At 40.1% G+C, this 24,083-nt stretch overlaps 2 long non-coding RNA genes and 1 pseudogene across 3 annotated transcripts in view; 1 reads left to right on the top strand and 2 right to left on the bottom strand.

Annotated features, from left to right (window-relative positions):
- LOC309856776 overlaps positions 1-5,119 on the top strand; it is a 35,330-nt gene extending 30,211 nt beyond the window's left edge. The window contains exons 2-3 of the long non-coding RNA XR_014307342.1: positions 1,022-1,178; positions 4,897-5,119. This is a non-coding gene — a long non-coding RNA (uncharacterized lncRNA). The remainder of the gene's footprint in view (positions 1-1,021; positions 1,179-4,896) is intronic.
- LOC309856777 overlaps positions 1-24,083 on the bottom strand; it is a 97,770-nt gene that overhangs the window by 20,349 nt on the left and 53,338 nt on the right. The window lies entirely within an intron of this gene.
- LOC309856770 (elongation factor 1-alpha 1 pseudogene) lies at positions 13,738-15,479 on the bottom strand (annotated as a pseudogene). Its single transcript has one exon. The product of its transcript is annotated as an elongation factor 1-alpha 1 pseudogene (transcript).

The raw sequence follows: 24,083 nt of genomic DNA, 5'->3' as shown, positions 1-24,083 counted from the left end.
CCTTTCATAAACCTAAGTGATATTCTCTTCTTTGTAGTTATATCCCATGTGTCCATTACCTTTTCTTTTCTTGCCTTTTTTTTTCTCTTGGGTGTTGTGCATAGTTACTTTGGCTAGGTAATTTTTGTATGTCCATTATATTGCTAAAATTGTCACATTTTCCCCAAATGAGAACACAGTCCTGGAAGAAGGTAGATATTCATGGAACAGATTGTAGGTGGTTGCTAACTCTAGAGTGAGTATTATGTTCGACTGGTTTCCTTTCAGTTAACTCTTATTATTATGGTCAGTGATAAATGACATCTAAGACTAGATCAGACTGTAAGAAGTGAATAGAGCATTCTGTGGGACATAGAGGAAAGTCCAGTTTGCATAATGTAGTTGAGATTGCTACGCCTTCTCATCTTCCCAGGAATACTTCTCCTAAGTCTCCCTTGCAGCTGTATGTGGCCATGGCATTGAATTTAGGCCAGTGGAACAAGAGTAGAAGTGATGAATGGATAAAGAAGATGTGGGACACACACACACACACACACACACACACACACAGGAATATTACTCAGCCATAAAAAAGAACGAAATCTTGCCATTTGCATGGATGGAACTAGAGAGTATTATCCTAGGCAAAATAAGTCAGTCATAGAAAGGCAAATACCATATGATTTCACTTATATGTGGAATTTAGGAAATAAAGCAAATTATCAAAGGGGTAAAAAAGAGAGGCAGACCAAGAAACAGACTCTCAACCCTAGAGAACAAACTGATGGTTACCAGAGGGGAGGGGGCAGGGATGGGTTAAATAGATGATGGGGATAAGGAGGGCACTTATGAGGAGTGGGTGTTGTATGGAAATGTTGAAGTACCAAATTATTTACCTGAAACTAATATTACATTGTCCGTTACCTAATTAGAATTTAAATAAAAACTTAAAAAAAATAGAAGTCAAATGAGCAACTTCCAGGCTTGACCTCTAAAAACTTCTAGAATGCTTCTCTATGTTCTCTTTTTCCTTGCATTCTAGAAAGGTGCTCAGGATCCAACAGTACCTGCCAAGATTTTGGAGCAGGTATACCCATGAGATGAAAGGAGTCTGGGTTTCTGAAGACAATGTAGAAGGAAATCTTATTCCTAAAAATGCACTCTTTGGACTTCACATGAGCAAGAAATCAACTTAATAAGTCATTAAGCTTTTGGGGTCTGTTTGTTACAGTTGCTGATGTTACTGACTCTAATACATATTCATTGTGTGATTTTTTCATCCTGCCTCACTCACTCTCTTGGAGTGTCCTCTTCTCACTTTATCAAGTTTGACAGGTACTTTGATGACCTGTTTTCTATTTTTTTCTGACCATCTGAGCTTGAGGCAATCTCTGTCTCCAAATTTCTGAAGTGACTATTAGCTTTATGGTCTACTGGGTGAATAATGAAAAGACCCTAAGCTCTTAATACTTGTGTTACTTTGGACAGATTACTTAGCCTCCCTGAGGTTACTTTGCTTTTCCTGAAAAAGGGGCATAACAATAGCCCATGCCTCATAAAACTGTCATGAGATTTAGATGGAGCAAGAAATGCAGAGTACTTAGAACTTTATCTGGCATATATTAAACACTATTAGTAGGGTCAGTCTCCTCCTGGTTTAATTCTGTACACTGAATTCCTAACTGTTTCAAGCACTGGGCTAGTGCAGTAGGTATCACAGGGAAGGATATGCTATTCTCACAGTTTCCTTAAAGGTAACATTTGTTAATGGATGGATGCAACTTGTCTTCAGTGGCATTTATTGAGCATCTAATATATATAATCACAGATTTGGCAATTTAATTTTGGGTATATGAATATGCCCCCAAAGAAGTCAATCACTTTCCATGCCCCTGTAAGTCAGCAGATCAAATCATTTAACACCAGTTCAAAGAATTGTTTAAGAATGTGTTGGTTTCTTCTCCAGAGCTGAATTCCCATAGGTTTCAAGGGTTAAAAAAATCCCTTACCTCACAGGGCTACTGTGCAGATCAAATACAGCATGTAGAATTGCTATGTACATTTGAAAGTATAGAGCAAATGTTCATGAAGATGTCAACTTTCTTTTTTTTTTTTTAAAGATTTTATTTATTTATTTATTTATTTGACAGAGAGAGAGAGATACAAAGATCACAAGCAGGTAGAGAGGCAGAGAGAGAAGCAGGCTCCGCACTGAGCAGAGAGCCCGATGTGGGGCTCGATCCCAGAACCCTGAGATCATGACCTGAGCCGAAGGCAGCGGCTTAACCCAGTGAGCCACCCAGGCACCCCAAGATGTCAACTTTCAACTTTCAAATCTCAAATTTCTTTTTTTTTTAAGATTTTTATTTATTTACTCGACAGAGAGAGGTGACAAGCAGGCAGAGAGGCAGGCAGAGAGAGAGGAGGAAGCAGGCTCCCTGCTGAGCAGAGAGCCCGATGCGGAACTCGATCCCAGGACCCTGAGATCATGACCCAAGCTGAAGGCAGCGGCCCAACCCACTGAGCCACCCAGGTGCCCCTCAAATCTCAAATTTCTTAAATGAAGTTTTAAATTTTGTATGGTTTTCTCTTCTCTCCAAATTGAGTATAAGGTTTTTGTAGCTGAGGTGTGTGTTATTTACCATAAACTTTTATGGTTTAAATTTTTGCATGATGTTTACCATGAAAGCTGTTGACTCTTTCCCTCTCTGCTGGTTTTCTGCAAAGTAGTACCCATATATGCAGTGGGGGAGTTGGCTACACTGGTTCCTAGAGGAGAAACCTGTTTAAGGCATATTGCTAGGTGGAACATATACTTTAAAAACATATTCTTAATTATCGGAGCAAAACTATCTTAAATTTTAAGCACCAGTTTTCAATGAAGAATCTGACAGGCAGGGAATGATTATTGAGCTCTTGGTCTGCTCTGTGCATCTGTACACACAGTGTTGAATAAGCTGTTAATCCTTCCAATTTTACATGATATTTTAAGGATGCTCAGGGTGAGGTCATACATATCCATTTCTGTAGTGTTCTCCCACTCTACCCACTCACCATGTGTTCTGGTGCTGTGATATTTTTGTCCACTCTCATAGTACTCTCTCCTTCTTACCTTATCTCCCTCCCCCAAACCCTCGAAAAAGAAAGTCAATTCTTCATTTTTTTTTTCACAAATTGAAAATGTGACTGAGATTAGGAAGGAGGGCATTGCTATTTTTTCTTCTCTACTTCAGGTTGGTGTCAAAATGACTCAGAGTAAACAGCCTGATATTCTGTAAAAACAATTCCTCAATTGAAGAAAAAACTGTATCAATGATAAGAAACAGTGTTTGTTTTTCTGGAAGAGATTTTTTTTTATATTCCCAACTTTCACTTTCTGCTGTTACTGGCTTTTATGCAATTTAGGTCTGTAGGATTTTCTACAGGAAAAAAAAATGATCAATTCATGCTTTTCACAATGATGTAAGGTGTGATTTAAACTAAGATATTTTTGTATTGGATTGAAATAAAGTTTTCTTTATTGTTAATTTAGCACCATGGACAGAGAAATGACTTCTTTCTCCCAACTTTCTCAGTTAGCTAGCAGTGGCACATTCACCTGTAAATAACAGCTTCTTAAGCCCACAGTTCATCTTACCTTTATGTTAAATAATTTCATGTCAGATCTTACCCTGGGACTAGTGTCTCTTTGTATTTACTCTTAAAAAAATATTCTAGGTATCATTTTTTTCAGCTATAGGTAGTTTGAGAGATGTAGATTTCCATTTCATGAATTAACTATTTCTCAAAATCTATTCTCTAAATTAAAAAAAAATTGAAATCTTTATAGATTCACAGGAGTTGCAAAAGTGGTGCAGAGAAATCCTGCATATCCTTTACCCAGTTTCCCCCAATGTTGGTAGGTTGCAAGATAAATAAACAGGATGCCCAGTTACATTGGAAATTCAGAAAAATAATGATTATTTATATTAGCATAAGTATTTTTAGTGTATGTATGTTCGATCCAATATTTGGGACAGATTCTACAAATGATATGTTGCTTATCTGAAATTTGAATTTAACTAGGTTTTTTTGGGGGGGGGCATTAAGCGCTATCTCGCTAGGGATGTAGAATCAGATTATTGTGCCTTAAATTTACTTGAAATAGTTTTTTTTTTGTTCAGTTATAATACCAATTCGGTACATAGTTATGTTCATTCATGTCATTTTACTTTTGAAAATTTTAAAAGAATTGCTTTTAAATTTAATTTTGTTTTATAGAATATATATATATATATATATATATGGTTCTAAAGTCAAACTTTTTAAAAAAAGATTTTATTTATTTATTTGTTGGAGAGAGAGAGCACAAGCAGGGGGAATGGCAGGCAGAAGGAGAAGCTTACTCTCTGCTGAGCAAGGAGCCCGATGTGGGAGTTGATCCCAGGACCCTGGGACCATGACCTGAACCAAAGGCAGATGCTTAACTGACTGAGCCACCTAGGTGTCCCCCTAAAGTCAAACTTAAGCAAATATAATTTCAATGCATTTGTTCTCCAAACTAATTGAAATGAGTTTGCTCATTCTCATATTTTTAAAAACAGATGCAATATTGTTTCCTTAGATACCACCCTTTTATGATTATTTTATAAAATATCTTTTGGAAATAGAATGACAGAAATATAGGACAGAATGTCTGATAAAGACAGCCTGCATAACACTGGATGACCTTCTTTTGAATTGCTTTGGATCAAGTCACCTTGTATTCAACCTAGAGACAAACTGGAATTTCATGCTAATTACCCTCCTAGTTCTTTTCATTTTGTACATGACTAAAAATATTTTCACAAAGTTCTTAAATGGAAAACTAACAAGGGAGTTTTGCAAATGTAAACCTAATTAAGGTGTCTGGATTTTATTTTATTCTTTTCCATACAGGTGTTTTAAAATTAAAATCTTACGAGACCCTGGCTGCTGCTGAGATGACAGGAGAATCTCCCTAGTGACTTTGGCAAAAGCCAGAAAAACAACATGGGAAGACCTGAGGAGCAGCTTCTCGAACACATCCTACTGGGCTGCTGTTATCTTCAACAACTTTATGTAGTTTTTATGTTTTGGAATTGTGAAAACAATCAGTGAATTGATATTTATTAAAAACAACTATTTGGGGTGGTGGGAATGAACTGTTTTTTCACTGTTAATTCAATTAAAATTTAAACACGAGTTGTTAATACAAGTCCTTTAGATATCTATGACTTTTTGAATTTTAATAAGACAAAGAGGACAGTTTAGGTCTAGCCAGTACTTATTATTATTACTTCAGGGGTACTTTTGTGTCTGTCTATCCTCTTGCCTTCCATATTTGCTGCTCTATCCTTTCTGAAAAGATAAACCTTAACTTTTGAAATGCAAGTATCATTAAAATAATATATGCTCACTGTAGATTGTTCTTAACAGGAATTATTGAACTGTGACCGGGATGGTTCTTTATACAATTTATATAGAAAGGAAGTGAGGGAAGCAGGCTAGGAAAAAGGGGAGAAAACAACTAAGCAAGGATTGAGTGTGTATATATATTCTGTCTCACAGATGTTTTCATGGGAGCCTGGAGAATGCTGTCTCTAGAGAGGATTGTTAGCTAGTTGTCATTTAAAAATGGGTAGCTCAAATAGCTTTTAAAATAATTTTAATTTATTATTAAAGCACATAAAAGAATGAATTCTGGCAGGTAGGCATAAATGGCTGTAAAATTATATTCTTTTGACTTATCACAAACAAATCTCCAAGGAGCTTAATTCACCACAGAATAATTGTGGTTAAATTGCTTGGACCTGCGTTCACCTGAAGCTTTTGTAGGACTGTAACAAAATATTTTGGAAGTATGGTCTAAAAGTCTATGATTATATAATAACACCAAAAGGTAGGGAGTATATGAACATGATTTCGCTGTACCTTTACTCAGACTTTTAATTGACAGCAACTTGTAGCTTGAGTCATTCTTACACAGTCCCTATCCTGGCTTCTTGTTCAGTTTTTTTGCAATTGCTGTGGGCATGGCTGTGCAGGTAGCCAATACAGATTTATTGAAAACCTATAGGGTAGTCAATACTGTGCATAGAGGTTGACCAAAACAGGAGGTGTAAGCTTTTTGAAGGTGATGATTTGCCAGAAATATAACCCCATAATTCCTGTGTGGACATGTGACAGAATGTTTCCAGTTTGAGTGCCTCCCCTGGTTCTATTCCTATCATTTATTTAGTCATACCACTAAGTTAACTGCATGGTTGTCAGGAATGAGGCTGCCAAAAATAATTATAAATATGTATTCATTTACTAGGGCTGCTATAACAATGTACCACAAACTGGGTGGCTTCAACAGGAATTTATTGTCTGAAGACTGCAAGTCTAAGATCAAGGTGTTGGCAGAGCCATGCTTCCTGTGACAGTGCTAGGGAAGGATTTGTTCTAGGGCTTCTCTCCTAGCTTCTGGTAGTTCCTTAGCTTCTGGCAGCATAACTCTTAGTTTTTTTGAGGTATAATTGCCACGTGACAGGGAAGATGACAGAGTAGGATCACCCTAAGTTTGCCTCATCCCATAGATACAACTAGATAACATTCATACCAGCATAAATAAACCAGGAATGGTCCCAAAACTGGCAGAACAAACTTCACAACTAAAGACGGGGAAGAGGCCACACTGAAGAAGGTAGGAAGGGTGAAGATGGAGCCTGGGAGCAGAACAGACTATGGCTATCCATGGTGGGGTGGGAGACTGTGGTGTAGAAAAGGTGGAAAACAGAATTTCATACTGGGTAGCCCATGAATGAGGAGGATGATTCTCTATAATATTTGCCTTTCAAAGTGAGGGGGCTGAATTCCATGAGTTCTTAAAACCAGGAGGACGAAAACCCTGGAATTTTAAAAATCAGTCAGCTCTGCTCTGGGAGAGCCTGGAAGGCCTTAGGAAGCAGAGTCCATGCCCTTAAGAGACAACTGAAAAACAGCCCATGTAGATACAGTGTTGAACCAGTAGTTTGGAAAACACCAGGGGGCAGACAGGAGGGAGAGTGATTTGCTCATCCCAGAACCTGGCCAGGAGAGACAGGCATCATGAGAAGACTCCTCCAGGAACAAAGGAGCCGACAGGCACCATTTCCCTCTCTGTTCCAGCGAAAGAAAAGGCCACCTGTGGGAACCAGTGGGGCAGCCACACTCCTTTCTTAACTTGCTTATACCAAGCCCTGCCCCTGTGATTCGGTGAATCTGCCCTTCTTAGTCATGCTGTCCTGAGTCCCAGCTCTTTGGGCCCTTTCCCCAGAAGGGGTGCAAACCTTGCCAACACCACATCTCCTGACTTGTGCATTTTGTGAGACCTCAGTTCCAAAAGCTATGGGGGCAGGTCTCCATTCACAAGCTGACCACCCTACACCTTGCTGCCCACAATAGGCAAAGAGAGACTCTGCAAACAACTGGACCAAAGGAAGAAGAGGCCAAGACTCAACAGTAGAGCACATGCAACACACTCTCTAGAAGACACTCCCTGAAGCAACAGATCCTGGGAAATAAGGGACACTGTAATGCAGGGCACTACAGGAGCTCCTCTTCATAAGCCTATTAATCTTAAGAGCAAGAGAAGTAGCTGACTTTTCTAACACAGAGAAACAGATATACAAGGTCAGACAAAATGAAGAGACAGAGAAACATCTCCCGAATGAAGGAATAGAGACCAAAGCAAAACAGATATAAGTAATATGTCTGATGGAGAATTTAAAGTAATGATCATGAAGATACTCACTGGACTGGATAAAAGAGTGGAGGACACCAGGGAATCTTTTAACACAGAGATAAAAAAAAAAGAACTAATCAGAGTTCAAGAACACAATAAATGAAATAAAAAATACACTTGATGGAATAAATAGCATGCTAGATGAAGAAGAGGAATGAATTAATGACCTGGAAGACAGAGTAATGGAAAGTAAACAAGCTGAGAAAAGGAGAGAAAAGAAAAGTATGCAGATTTAGGATAGTCTTAGGGAACTTAGTGACTTCATCAAATATATTAACATCCACATTATAGGGATCTCAGAAGAAGGAGAGATAAAGGGCCCAAAAATTTATTTGAAGAAATAGCTCAAAATTTCTCTAACCTGGGGAAAGAAACAAATATCTAGATCCAGGAGGCAAAGAGAACCCACCCCCCCACCCTGACCAATTCAGCCCAAGGATATCCACACCAAGTCACATAAAAATTAAAATGGCAAAAAGTAGCAACAAAGAAAATTTCAAAAGTAGCAAAGGTAAATAAGATAGGCACATACAAGGGAAATCCCACTCCCCCATAAGGCTATTAGCTGATTTTTCAGCAGAAACTTTGCAGGCCACAAGAGAATGGCATGACATATTCAAAGTGCTGAGAGGGAAGAATCTACAGGCAAAATTATTCTGTCCAGCATGGCTATTGTTCATTCAGAATAGGAGGAAAGATAAAGAGTTTCTCAGACAAATAAAAGTTAAAGAATTCATGGCCATTTAATCAGCCTCAGAAGAAATATTAAAGGGGACTGGAAAGGAAGACCATAAGGGAGAGTACGAAAAGTAAAAAACACAAAAGCAAAAATAAAGGATCAGAGACAATCTATAGAAACAACCACAAAACAAGTAACAAAATGGGGCAGGGGAGTGCCTGGGTGGCTCAGTAGGTAAAGTGTCTGCCTTCAGCTCTGGTCATGATCCCAGGGTCCAGGGATGGAGCCCCGCATCAGGGTCCTTGCCCAGAGGGGAGTCTGCTTCTCCCCTGCCTGCTGTTCCCCCTCCTTGTGCTTGCTTTCTCCCTCTTTCTCTCTCTCTCTGTGTCAAAAAATAAATAAAATCTTAAAAAAAGGAGACAAAGTGGGAATAAATACATACCTATCAATAATTAATTCAAATGTAAATGGATTAATTGTTTCACTCAAAAGACAAAAGTGACCGAGTGGATAAAAAATAAGACCTATCTATATGCTGCCTACAAGAGGTTTATTTCAGGCCAAAAGACCTCCAGATTGAAAGTGAGGGGTTGGAGAAGCATCTATCATGTAAATGGATGCCAAAAGAAAGCCAGGGTAACAATACCATTGAACAAAATGCACTTTAAAACAAAGACTGTAACAAGGGAAAAGAAGGACACTATATAATAATAAATGGGACAATCCCACAAGAGGATACAAGAGTTGTAAATATTTGTGCACCCTGTGTGGGAGCACCCAAATACATAGAACAGTTAATAACAAACATAAATAATTCAGAGGAATACAATAATAGTAGGGGACTTGATCACCCCACTTACATTGATGGACAGAGCATCCAAACAGAAAGTCAACAAGGAAACAGTGGCTTTGAATGACACACTGGACCAGATGGATCTAACAGACGTAATCAGAACTTTCCATCCTAAAACAGCAGAACACACATTCCTTTCAAGTGCACATGGAACAATTTCCAGAATAGATCACGTTAGGACACAAAACAAGTCTCAACAAATTAAAAAACCAAAGTCATACCATGCGCCTTTTTCCGACCACAACGCTATGAAACTAGGACTTAGCCATAAGAAAAAATCTGGAAAGAGCACAAATACATGGAAGCTAAATAACATGGTATTAAACGATGAATGGGTCAACTAAGAAGTTAAAGAAGAAATAAAAACTTACTGGGAAACAAATGAAAATAAAAACACAACTATCCAAAATCTTTGGGAAGAAGCAAATGCAATTCTAAGACAGAAGTTTAGAACAGCACATGCCTTCCTCAAGAAACAAGAAAAACTTCAAATAAACAACTTAACCTTTTACCTAAGGAGCTAAAAAAAGAAGAAAACCCAAAACCCAAACCTAGAAAAAGGAATGAAATAATAAAGATTAGAACAGAAATAAATGACAGAGAAACTAAAAACCAATAGAACAGATCAATGAAACCTGGAGCTGGTTCTTTGAAAAGCTCAAGAACATTGATAAACCTCTATCAAGACTCATAAAAAAGAAAGAGGGCTCAAACAAAATTACTAATGAAAGAGGAGAAATAACAACAAATACTCCAGAAATACAAATGATTGTCACAGAATATTATGAAAACCTTTATGCCAACAAACTGGACAACCTAGAAGAAATGGATAAATTTCTAGAACCATATAGCCTACCAAAATTAAAGTAGGAAGAGACAGAGAATTTGAACAGACCAATCATTAGCAATGAAATTGAATCAGTAAATAAAAATTCCTAGAAAACAAAAGTCCAGGACCAGAGGGTTTCACAAGTGAATTCTACCAGACATTTGAAGAAGAGTTAATACATAGTCTTCTCAAAGGATTCCAAAACATAGAAGAGGAAGGAAATTCATTCTGTGAGGCCAGTATTACCTTGAGACCAAAAGCAGATAAAGATACAACAACAACAGAAAAGAACTACAGGCCAATATCTCTCATGAATATAGATGCACTGTTGGTGGGAATGCAAACTGGTGCAGCCACTGTGGAAAACAGTATGGAGGTTCCTCAATAAGTTAAAAATAGAGCTACCCTATGATACAGCAATCTTCCACTGAGTATTTATCCAAAGAATACAAAAAACACTTATTCAAAGGGATACATGCTCTGCTATGTTTACTGCAGCATTATTTATAATAGCCAAACTATGGAAGCAGCCCAAGTGTCCATCAATAGGTGAATGGATGAATAAGAAGTGGCTTATATACAATTAGAATATTATTCAGCCATAAAAAGAAGGAAATCAACAACTTGGATAGAGGTAAGGAATATAATGCTGTGTGAAGTCAGTCAGTCATAAATAGACAAATACCATAGGGTCTCATTTATATGTGGAATTTAAGAAACAAAACAAATGAGCAAAGAAAAAAAAAAAGAGACAAACCAAAAGAGAGATTCTTAACTGTAGACAACAAACTGAGGATGGGTATTAAAAAGTACACTTATGGGCGCTTGGGTGGCTCAGTGGGTTAAAGACTCTGCCTTCAGCTCAGGTCATGATCCCAGGGTCCTGGGATCAAGCCCTGCATCAGGCTCTCTGCTCATCAGGGAGCCTGCTTCCTCCTCTCTCTCTGCCTGCCTCTCTGCCTACTTGTGATCTCTGTCAAATAAATTTAAAAAATATAGAAAAAAATAAAGAAAAAAAAAGAGTGAATACATTTTAAAAAAAGTACACTTACCATGATGAAAAAATTAAATATAAAAAATTTTCATACAACATTTTATTAGTTTCAGGTATACAATATAATGATTTGATATTTGTGTACACAGTGAAATGATCACCACAATGAATTTAGTCACCATCCCTTACCATACAATTTTTTTCTTGTGATGAGATCTTTAAAGATTTACTCTCTTGGCAAGTCTGAATGTGCACAACGATATTACTGACTGTAGTCACCTTGCGGTACATTACGTCTCCATTACTTAGGTATTTTATGATGGGAACTTTGCACCTCTTAACCCCTTTGCCCATTCAGCTCACCCCTCAATAACCCTCCTCTCTGGCAACTATCGTACTATTCTCTGTATCCATGAGTTTCATTTTGTTTGTTTATTTATTTTGTTTTTTTAGATCCCAGATATAAGGAAAATCATGTTATTTGTCTTTCTCTGTTTGACTTATTTCTGTAAGCGTAATGCCCTCTAGGTCCATCCATGTTGTCCCAAAATGAAAGATTTCTTTTTTATGGCTGACTGTGTGTGTGTGTGTGTGTGTGTATTATATATATTTCTAGAAGGGAAGAAACAGGGGATTTCTGGGTAGAGCCAGTAAGACAGTTTTTTTGTCTCTATCTACTGAAGGAGCATGAAGCAATAATGTGCAGGGACACAGGTTCATGTCATACCCATGTGGCTGCTTAAGGAAAAGCACTTTAATTTTTAATTGTGAATTTAATTAACATACTTATGAGGCCAATATTTTATGGGAAGAAAGAGAAGAGAGGGAGGAAGAGGGAGGGGGTGGAGAAAGACAGACCTTGAAACAGGCCCTGCTTCTTCACCTACATATCCCATCAGCAGCTTTTAAAACTGACTATCAGAGACAACTGGGGAGCTTTTTTTTTTTTTTTAAAGATTTTTATTTATTTACTTGACAGTGATCACAAGTAGGCAGAGAGAGAGGTGGAAGCAGGCTCCCTGCAGAGTAGAGAGCCCGAAGTGGGGCTGGATCCTAGGAGCTGGGATAATGACCTAAGCCCAAGGCAGAGGCTTTAACCCACTGAGCCACCCAGGCACCTCAACTGGGGAGCTTTTTAAAACACAAGGTGGAGGCACCGCTCCGTTCCACTCCCAAAGGCTGCTTAATTAGTTTAGGGTGGGGCCCGGATAGCTAACCTTTGAGAACCTCCCTAGGTAATTCAAATGCACAGCTGGAAGTGATATTCACTGTTCTAGATATTTCTTTCTTTCTTTCTTCTTTTTCTTTTTTTAAATCTGTGTTTCTTAAACATCCACGAGCATATGAATCACCTAGGGACTTTGGTAAAATGCAGATTCTGATTCATCGGGTATGGGGTAGGGCCTAGAGTGTACATTGCTAACGAGCTCCCTAGGGATGCCCATGCTAATATAAAATGATTGCATTATTGTGTTGCTATAAAGATTCATAGTAACTGCTGAGTACCTACCTAGGTGATGGGGCTAGTCAGAAGTATTGATTGGTCAGATATGTTTAAATGGATGGGTTATCAGTGGTAGCTCCAGTGTGGTGTCTACTCTCCCTTGGATTCTTGCATACACAAAGTTGATTTTGCTCTTGATCCTTGTGAAACTCACTGCCCACACTGCTGGGATTCAGTATGCTGGCCTCCTGTTTGACAATTGTCTCAGAGGCAGCCTTTTCCTATTGGCTATTACTGAGATACTTAAGAACCTGGAATGAGTTGTGTTAACTCTCCTGTGATTGGATCTTGGGTATAAGAATTGGTATACTTGGTCCAGAAGGAGGCCTCTGCAGAAGACCAAACAGGGTGTATCCAGTTGTGTAGACATCTCCTTCCCAGCTCCTGGTTCTGTAGAGGACTTTGGCTACCCCTTGCTCCTTAATGGGGTCTTTTAGACAAAAGCTACTGGGGGATGATTCAGAGCAGTCCTCTTCCTTTTCACCCCTCACCAGTCCATATGGGTAATGGGCTGTAATTCTGAATATGTCCAAACAGAGAGGGAGTGAATGGGAGCGCATTATAATGGAGGTGCAGCTTAGACGTTTGGAAACCCTTCAACTCTGACTGCTCAGCACAAAACAAAGGAATTACATTAAATAATGTTTAATCATTATTTAAGTAAGGTCACTACTTTCTGCTTTGGTTCTTGTTTTAGTATCCTCTGTAGTATTTAGTGTTAGAAGCATTTGCTAACTTGCCCACTGATACACATAAAATTTCAAATTTGGGTTAATTTCCATCTCTATAATGCTATTCTTTTGTGTCACACCCCCTACCAACTCCTCGAACTCATACACTTTGCTTTTCATAGGGCACAGGGCACATTCTCCTCAAATCTATCTATCTATCTATCTATCTATCTATCTTTCTTTCTTTTTTTAAAAAAAGATTTTATTTACTTATTTGACAGACAGAGATCACAAGTAGGCAGAGAAGAAGGCAGAGAAAGAGGAGGAAGCAAGCTCCCCACTGAGCAGAGAGCCCGATGCGGGGCTCAATCCCAGGACCTTGGGATCACGACCTGAGCCCAAGGCAGAGGCTTAACCCACTGAGCCACCCAGGTGCCCTCTTTCTTTCTTTTTTTTTTTCTCATTAAACTTTTGTTTTAATGGGTCTCAAAATTCTGTGACAGATTTTTGGTCAAGTTGTTTCCATTAAAAAGTACTGATTTTAAAAACTAATAACTTAAAACTGCCACACACACACACAAAAAACAAATGGTCCACAAAACATTCTCCTTTCCTTCTGAAGGTTTTACGATGCATTGTTATCATTAACCAGTCTTTCACTATTAAACTTAAATGGCCAATTGACACAAACAGTTCTGAGACCGTTCTTCCACCACTGATTAAGACTGGGGTGGCAGGTATTGGGGATAATATTCATTTAGCCTTCTGAGCTTTCTGGGCAGACTTGGTGACCTTGCCAGCTCCAGCTGCCTTCTTGTCCACTGCTTTGATGACACCCAAGCAACCGTCTGTCTCATGTCACGAACAGCGAAATGGCCCAGAGGAGGATAGTCAGAGAAGCTCTCAACACACATAGGCTTGCCAGGAACCATATCAACAATGGCCGCGTCACCAGATTTCAAGAACTTGGGACCATCTTCCAGCTTTTTTCCAGAACGACGATCTATCTTCTCCTTCAGCTCAGCAAACTTGCAAGCAATGTGAGCTGTGTGACAATCCAGCACAGGTGCATATCCAGCACTAATTTGGCCTGGATGGTTCAGGATAATCACCTGAGCTGTGAAGCCAGCTGCTTCCATTGGTGGGTCATTTTTGCTGTCACCAGCCACACTGCCACGACGAACATCTTTGACAGATACGTTCTTGACATTGAAGCCCATATTGTCCCCAGGAAGAGCCTCACTCAAAGCTTCATGGTGCATTTCAACAGACTTGACTTCAGTTGTAACATTGACTGGAGCAAAAGTGACCACCATGCCAGGCTTAAGAACACCAGTCTCCACTCGGCCCACAGGGACACCACCAATTTTGTAGACATCCTGGAGAGGCAGACGCAAGGGCTTGTCAGTTGGACGAGTTGGTGGCAGAATGCAATCCAGAGCTTCAGGCAGTGTGGTTCCACTGGCATTCCCATCTTTACAGGTGACTTTCCATCCCTTGAACCAAGGCATATTAGCACTTGGCTCCAGCATGTTGTCACCATTCCAACCAGAAATTGGCACAAATGCTACTGTGTCGGGGTTGTAGCCAATTTTCTTAATGTAGGTGCGGACTTCCTTAACGATTTCCTCGTATCTCTTCTGGCTGTAGGGTGGCTCAGTGGAATCCATTTTGTTAACACCAACAATTAGTTGTTTTACACCCAGTGTGTAAGCCAGAAGGGCATGCTCACGGGTCTGCCCGTTCTTGGAGATACCGGCTTCAAATTCACCAACACCAGCAGCAACAATCAGGACAGCACAGTCAGCCTGGGATGTGCCTGTAATCATGTTTTTGATAAAGTCTCTGTGTCCTGGAGCATCAATGATGGTCACGTAATACTTGCTGGTCTCGAATTTCCACAGGGAGATATCAACGGTGATACCACGTTCACGTTCAGCTTTCAGTTTATCCAAGACCCAGGCATACTTGAAGGAGCCTTTTCCCATCTCAGCAGCCTCCTTCTCGCATTTTTCGATAGTTCTTTTGTCGATCCCACCACATTTGTAGATCAGATGACCAGTAGTGGTAGACTTGCCCGAATCTACGTGTCCGATGACAACAATGTTGATATGAGTCTTTTCCTTCCCCATTCTGGTTTAGGATGAGCGGTGGTTTTCACGACACCTGTGTTCTGGCGGCAAACCCGTTGCGAAAAAGCGCCCTCTTTCTTTTTAAAGTAACAGAGCTCCTGGATAACTTTCATATCGGTTCCAGTTCCTGAACTCTGCTGGCCATTTCCAGGAAGCACACAGACCAGTGACAACCCTCCTCAGTGTCTGTTTCCCTCTTGGTTGATTCATAGCCAGATGTATATCTGCAGCTGACATTTAATAATACCAGAATGTTCTTATGAGGAGGAGGAGGAGTAGGTATCTGCTTCTGGGGACATGACTCAGAGGACTGGGGAAACCCTCCTTTCACCAAAATGCTTTTCTACCTTTTGGCTGATGCCTGAAATTCTTGCAGGAGAATTCTTTTGGTTAAGAATCTAGTTTCTTGTGAAATGCTCTGGGAGAGGGTAACACTCCAAACCAGAGCTTCTCAAACTTTAACATGTACATGAATTACCTGGGATCTTGTGAAACTGCAGATTTGGTTTCAAGGGGCCTAGGGTGGGGCCCATGGGTCTGAATTCTTAAAATTTTGTTTATAGTAGAGAGAGAGAGAGGGAGAGAGAGAAAGAGCAAGCTCGAGCAGGGGAAGGAGCAGAGGGAGAGGGACAAGCATGAAGCCCAATGCAGGGCTGGATCCTACAACCCTGAGACCATGACCTGAGCCAAAATCAAGAGCCTCTGAGCTCAGCTGACCGAGCAACCCAGGCACCCCCACATGGGTCAACATTCTAGTTAGATTCCAGGTAGAGTGGCTGGTGGGTAGTGGCAAGGTCAGATCAGTGGTTCTCAAACTTGGCTGCACATTAGAATCTCCTGGAGAGGTTTTGTTTTGTTTTGTTTTACCAATCCAGAAGTCCATACCGTGCCCAAGACCCGTTAAATAAGAGTCTCTGGGGGTGGGACCCAGATACAGTTTTTAACCCTTCCCAGTGATTCCAATGTACAGCCACATTTGAGAACACCTGTTTCAAACCAGTGGTTCTGGACCCTAGCTGCTGATTAGAGTCATCAAGGGAATTTTAAAAAAATACCAATGCCTGGATCTGCCCAAGATCAATTAAATCTCTATTTTACTTGGTAGGAGTCAGGCATTAGTGCTTTCAAAAAACACCCTGAATGTTTTTAATCTGTGGTGAAGTTTGACAGCCACTGCTCTGTTAATCAGTCTTTGAAACTTCCTGTGGATGAAATCTCTTGTGGGCAAGATTGGTGGTAGCAGGGGGCAAGGAAGCAGCAGGTGGAAGGCTCAGAGAGCTGGGGGCCACTTGAAGGGCAGCAATGTGAGGAAAGCTATAAAATGGGGATGCAGGGGAGGCTGAATATTTTATACCCTATACAGTTTTTTCCAGGGCTGCCCTGGATGGTGTTGGCATTAGAGGACTGAGGAAGTCTTACCATGGTATTGTCTTTTTGGATAGTTGGCCTGAGTAGTGGGGAGAGTATGATGTGAAAGTTGTGCCTACTAACTGTAATTGTTCTCTGACTTAGATGCCTCAGCTAAGGTGACGCGGAATTGTCCAGTTTCAGCACTAAAAGGCCTGCACCCCAGAAAAGCGCTCATGCCTGGGCAGACTGGGGTGTTTAGTCACCCTAGCCTCACCAGTGCAGCCATGATTCAGATACTGGTATGTGTGGTCACGACACAGGAGCTGGCTATTTCTTCTGGCTCATCAGTTGGAAGATAATTTGCCTCATTGACTTCTTAAGTGTATTTCATTCATTGTTGATGATGAGGGCTGGGCACTGCGAAGATGGTAGGGAATTTGGAGCAACTTGATCCTGAATGCATGCCTTAAGGACAGTTTGGATAGTTTATCTTCATTCTTTTTCTTTCCTTTTTTAAGACTTGTAGTGCCAACACACACACACACACACACACACACACACACACACACACACACACACACACACACATCACTGTTTGGTTGGCATAGCATTGACCTACATAGGCAGGGAGACCAAATAAATTCCAAGGAGATGAGACAAAATCATAGTCTGTGCCCATGAGCTCTAGCCTGACAGATGGATGTATCCTACTCAGAGAGATTTTCAAAGCATGTGGCTTGAATGAAGAATAATGCCATGCAAAACAGATATGCAAATCTTAAAAGGAGATCAAGTAAAAGTAAAATGTCACATCAAAGCAGAATGGGGTTAATCAGGAAAGACCTTTTTGAAGATATGAATGTCACTTTATGAAATGAGAATAATGTCAGTTTTCTAAAATATAAAAAAGGCCCCCCAAAACAGCAAAACTCAAAACAAAACAACTTGAAGTGCTTGTTAAAAGGAGTAGGTAAAAACTGGATTATTCAATATCCATGTTCTAGTTCACAGACTTTAATATATAATCTCTGAGATAATCTACCCTCTCCACAATGGAAGGCTGGTTTTATATGATCAAGCTGCTGGTACCTGTTTTCCTTGACTTAGAAGTTATGGAATTCCCAACTGGAATTAGGATTTGGGGGTAGACTCTAAAGCAGTGGTTCTCACACTTGAGTGTGTCTTAGAATCATCTGGAAGACTTGTTAAAGAGAGGCTGAGCCTCACCGCCAAAGCTTCCAAATTTGTAGGTCTCGGGTGGGACCTGTGGATCTCCCTCCAGGTGATGCTGATGTTGCTGGTTCAGATACCACACTTGGAGAAAGAATGAACTAGAAGAGCAATATCCTCCAGTAATTTTATAGATGCAGTCATGAAGCTCTTCCCAGACAACTTGCTATTTAGAACACCTCGACTAAACCTGAAGATTGTAAAAGGGTTGAAAACTGGAAGTTGAGAAAGGTAGATGTCTTCTGGGGAAACAAACTGAAAGCATCCTTATTTTTGTTGTGGCTACAACTATAGCGAAAAACATGGTGTTTCTGGATTTTACATAGGTGCCATTTAAGTGAACCTACCACTGTGGCTCAAAAATAAAGAACCTCCTACCATATAGAATGAGTAAATAAATCTTTTCTCTTGAGGGATGGCAGGGTCACTGAATTCTATTCTGAACATATAAAATAGAATATGTCATAAAGTCTACTCTCTTCCCTGACAGGGTCCTCTCACTGGGTAATGATTGGGACAAATGAATTCCCTCACAAATTTATGCCAATGAGGTAATTTAATCAGTTGCTCAGGCAACACTGGAAGATGCATTTCAATTAAAACTGTGTATTTTGAATTAATGCAAGATGGTTCTGTTTGCTTTCTTAGGATAGCTCAACTATAATACCTAAAGTAAATGTTTCTAACACCTGAAGGAGAAATTTAAGTAAGGCTTAGTGGGTTCTGTTGGTGACGGATCCATCATCCATTTTCTCTTTTCTTCCTTCCCAGTAGCATTCCAATTTTGTTCAGGTATCTGCGAATCATTTATTTGGAAGGCAATCTCAGAAAACAGTGTTAGAGAGTAGAGAAATTAGAAGAGGGAAGGAAGCCAATCAAGGGAACATTATCAAGCTCCACCATGGAGCTCAGTCCTCCTGGAGAAGTGGGATGATCTAGAGCATGATGTTGGGACAATTCTCCATGATTTTCTACACATCTTGTAACAACTTTTGTCCTGTTCTAGGTCTTCAAGGATGCTTGCATTGCAAACAGCCTTGGAATATAGAGATAATGTCTTAGTCCAGGGATACAGGACAAATTTTTTTCCTGACTGGATAACAAAGAAAATGTCTTTCTCTTGGACAAAGTTGGGCAGGCTGGCTAGCAACCCCTTACAAGATTGGGGGTTCCTAAGCTTGGGGGTCCTTCAGCTACAACACAGACCCATTTTGTGCATAGCATCTACCTAGAACACTCCACATCACCCCCATGGGATTTGGGTATCAAGGGAAACCAATGGAAACATGAAGCTCAAGCTGCCTGCTATGCTGTCATTAAGTCATCTGTCTCTGGCCCAATAGACTCACGTCTTCTGTTAGCATCCAGGGAACTGTGGCAGGTTAACCTGCTACCTTGCAGGCAGGATAAAATCTCAGAACCTTCACAGTCCTTGACAGGTGTCTCAGACTAGTTGCTCCTAAGGGATGATGAAGCTGGGGTATTTAACAACCTTCAGTCACTGGTTGAAGACTGCTCCAAGGAGGCAATAAATCTTCATTTCCAGCTTTTTGCATGAATGGGCTGAGTGACTTGCAACTTTGGAGAAAGTACCCAAAGAGGGGTAGACACTGCCTTTTAGAATTGGCTAGTGAACACTAAAGTAGTAAGGTCTGAAGGATACAGGTAGGCCACAAAAATGGTCTATTATATCTCCCCTGGTATATGTGTACCTTCCTTTGGAGACCACTGGTAAAGTATATAAAAGGGACTTGTTATAAGATAAAGCCATCAGATATAAGAGGCACCAGATCATGAAAGATCTTTGGAGCCATGCTAATTAATTTGAGTGCAATGGGGAGCCATGGTTTTGTTCAAGCAGGGAAGCTGCTATTTATTGAGCATCTATTATGTTTTAGGCATCATGCCAGAAACTTTAAATATATTAACATAAATATTAAACTTCACAGATTTTACATATAAAAATTTAAAGATAATATAAAGAAACTTGCTCAAAATTAAATGCAAGATTAGTTTGTCCATTTATTTAACAAATGAACGTGCCAGCCCTCAAGTCCAGCTATGTTTGCTCTGAAGCCAATGATCTTTTCACTATGCCACAGCTACCACTTTTCTTCAAACATTCTCTACATATGAAAAAATAAGATATAATTTACCCAATGTGAAATGATTCACCTTATGTACTGGATTGGTTTGTGACTTTTCATTTTATTTTTGAACAAAAGGAGACTCACATCTTCATCAAGCTGGTATATATAATGTGATAATAAAACAGTAATTTATTCCTTACTTAAAATAAATATTCTTAAGCTAAAGCCAAAATCAGTTTGTAGTTGATCAATAAGTTCCTTTCATTCAAGTTCAAATATTAAGCTATTATATTTTTGAGAATCATTCCAATCCAAGTTACCTTCTTATATTACAAGTCTAGAAATTAATGTAATGTATACTTATATAGAAAAACTCCAAATATGTTGACGTTTTCATGCTTATCTAAGTGAATCCTCTGTAGGTGATTGTATCCCAAGAGCAATCTCCATTTATGTTGATAATGATTCATAAATAAGTCTCCTCACCACTTCTAAATGCCAGAAGAACCCTTTGAGATTAAATCTGCCTTGATTTATCTTAGCTCCCATGTAAGAGTATTGAGAAATGTTGGCAAAAAATAATCCAGTTATTTTAGAGCTAAGTATGGAGATGAAAGTAAATAATGTCTACCATTTGAATGAAAGCTAGCTAGGTGTTGAATTTTTAAAAACATTTTCTCTAGATGTTTAAAAACAATGTAGAAATTCAAATGGAAAAATTCTTTATATAAATATGCTTAGTGAGAGGATTTTGGATTTTTAAATGAAAGCCTTCTACATTACAAAGCATTTCTTAGAGTATTTTTCCCTTTATGCTTTTCTTTGGTTGACCTAATGTCAGTGCTACACTGAAAAGGAGCATTAAGGATAAAACTCAAGATTTACAGTGAAACCATTATTGAACTTATATACTTTTGCAAACTCACATTTTTATTCTGTCTAACAAATGATAATGTGTCTGGACTCTATTAGTTTAGGAAAATTGATCAATTTCATATGTAAGTATAACAGCATCAATTTATGACAGTTTCCAGAAGTCTTTTGATGAATATATTTAGAGTAAGCAGGCACTAAAGCTTGCCTTAAAAATCCATTCTCAAAATGTCTGTGTTTGGTTTATAATTTCCTATTCGGTTGAGGTAGGGGCCTGGAGGTGATAGACCCGACAGGAATTAAGCGTATTAGTATGCTACTTCATTTGAAAATGACTTGAAATGTCTCTGGAATTTGGTTGAAATCTACATCTGTGAATAAATGTCAATAACCTGTTGTGAACTGAAGGAAGTTGGTAAAGGTCAAAGCTTCCTCAGGAAACTGAAATGTCATGGTCAGCCTCCGAGGGTACCATTTTCCTTAGATTTCCTAGGTCCTAGAAAGGAAACAGCTTAGGTACTTGGGAGATGGAGGTTAATGCTCCAGACAGTGGAGTTATCATATTCCTCACTTGAAGAAGGGAGACTAAAGTTGCCTTCCCTCTGTTGCGCCAGGTGTGAAAATTCACCCGAGTGGGGCGAGAGTTGAAAAATAAATGTGTGACTCCATGACCCAAGCTTGTATTTGGGGAAGGAGGGTCATCAACTAAGGAGACAAGCTGGGCCACATGAATAGCATTCCAGGTGACATCTTAAGACCCTTTGCTTGAAGTCCTGACAGAGAGAGAGAGAGAGATAAATCCAGAAGAGGTGGAATCGCCTAGGGCCTGCTGGCCAGAGCAGCCCTGCCTTCAGAGGAGGTGTCTTTCTACTCGAGGCATAAGGCATTATGAGCGTGGGTAAAAACTGACAGAATAGGGGCTGAGCAACAGAGACTGCCTCATCTAGGAGCAGAGAATAGATTTGGCCAGCAGCGCCTAGACAGGGCTCACTTAAGTGAATGCAGCTGTGGAGATTCCCAGATCTGTCTGGGCCTCATGCCGATGCTCCACATGCATATATATGAATGCCTAATCTCTCAGAATTCTGAAATTCAACATTTCCAGAAATGAACTTGCTGCCCAAATTAACTTTTCTTTCTGTGTTCTCCAGCTCTGTCGGAGGCTCGCTCAGCCATCTGCCCAGTCAACCTGTCTATCAATTCTTGCATCCAATCGGACCAACTCCTTCATCTTTCCATTCCCCAGACTCCATGTCTGTTACTGCTGCCTAGGGTCAGGCCCTGACCCTTTCTCTAAAGTCTACAGAGCTATACAAATCTGACTATATTACTCAACCCTTAAAAAGTCAGTGGCCTCCCCATTACTGCCTATGTAGTAAAAAGCAGTCTCCTTTGCATAGCAAAGTAGTGTGTTGGTAAACCAGTTCTATTTAAAAACAAACAAACAAACAAATAAACAAAAACACCCTGGTGCCTCGATGGCTCAGTCAGTTAAGCATCTGCCTCTTGATTTTGGCTCAGGGTCATGAGCTCAAGCCCTGCCATTGAGCTCTGTGGTGGGTGTGGAGCCCGATTAAGATTCTCTCTCTCCCTCTTGCTCTCCCCTTCCCTACCCCTCTAAAATAAATAAATAAACAAATAAATAAACAAGCCATGATTCATAGTGATTGCAATTTCTCTAGTGTAAATACTCCTACCACGGCCACTTTCAAGTTATCAGAATTTAACACCCTGATCAGAAAATTTCTGAATATTTGATAAGTGGTTGCTAGTTGGCTCTACCACCCCCAGGGCATCAGACCTTTGAATATGTGATGCTTGCCAACTTGCTACTGCCCTGTCCTTTGCTAAAACTTTATGCTCTGGGTTGTGGATGTAGTTCCCTGTGTATTCCAGGCTGTTTTCCATGTGCATTCTTTCATTCATGTTGTCTTCAAAGTCCTTCCATGGTGCCACCTTTTTACCCTCTCTTGGGGTGAAACGCTTATCTCTTTCATCTTGCTAAATTCTTCCATTCCTTCAGGACCTGGTTTACACGGACCCTCAAGAAGGACTTCTCTACTCTTTTTGTCTTAATCTAGGTATCCCAGGTATAGGCCAAGAGATGAAGTGTCGTGATCATTTATTAGTAGGTTCCCTGGAAAAACTAATAGAGGGATAGGGAAGGGGGACTGGGAAGGGAAGGAGGACCAAGAAGTCTGCAAAATCACCACAGAGATGAACTTTGGCTCCATCCCACAGGGGACTTTTGGAGACAAGTTAGGGTACACATCAGAGTTATCTTGATCAGGCGCAAGGGGCTGGTATACTTGTATCCCCACACCTGCTGGTCACAGGGCTGCCTCTGGGGAATTAAATTCCCAGACAGTTCAGCTCCCTGTGCATGCACACAGGCGATATGGGCTCTGACAGCCTCAGAACTGTCCTTCAACAAAGAGACACAGTGCTGGCTGCTGGGAGTGAAAGCAGCCTGAAACTGATGTGCACGAAAATGGCAAAGGTGTTCCAGGAGATATGGGTGGGGGCACTGGCAGGGCCTGTCATCTCCCCCACAGTGCGGAACACACATACACATATATAAGGGGATACATGCATGGGCGTATGTGCACACACATATGTGCACACACATCACAAAACACACACCCCTCATGCTGGTTTGGGTTCCCCTCTTCAGATTTCTATATGGGCTTTATCACCATCAGTGCTGTTACCCCAGGTTTTAGAATCATTTCTTCATGTATCAGTGTCTTTCCTTTTGCTGCGATCACCTTGAGGATAGGAATCATTCGTCCTTGCAGTACAGTTCCAGGCACACAACAGGTGCTCAATAAACATGTATATGTTAAAAGCTTAAAAGAGGAGACAGGTGAGGATGACACAAAGGGAAGTAGTTGGGATTGGGAAGGGGAGTGGCTGAAACGGAGTCTCAGAAAGGCTGGATGGAAAGCTGAGGTACATGGATTTTTGAAGATAGCTTAGGTTTTGTCTAAGTTTTGTCTAACTGCACATCCCCCACCCCACCATGTTTGGTGTGGCCTGCACAGACACCAGTAACATAAAATAAACTTGGCAATACTGGAAAATTGTTTTCCAGACCTCCTGTGGATTAGCTTTCTGCTATTTTTCTTTCAAGA

This window comes from Mustela nivalis (genome assembly GCF_964662115.1).
Source record: "Mustela nivalis genome assembly, chromosome: X".
Classification (NCBI taxonomy): Eukaryota; Metazoa; Chordata; class Mammalia; order Carnivora; family Mustelidae; genus Mustela; species Mustela nivalis.
This window is presented reverse-complemented; position numbering and strand designations above follow the sequence as displayed.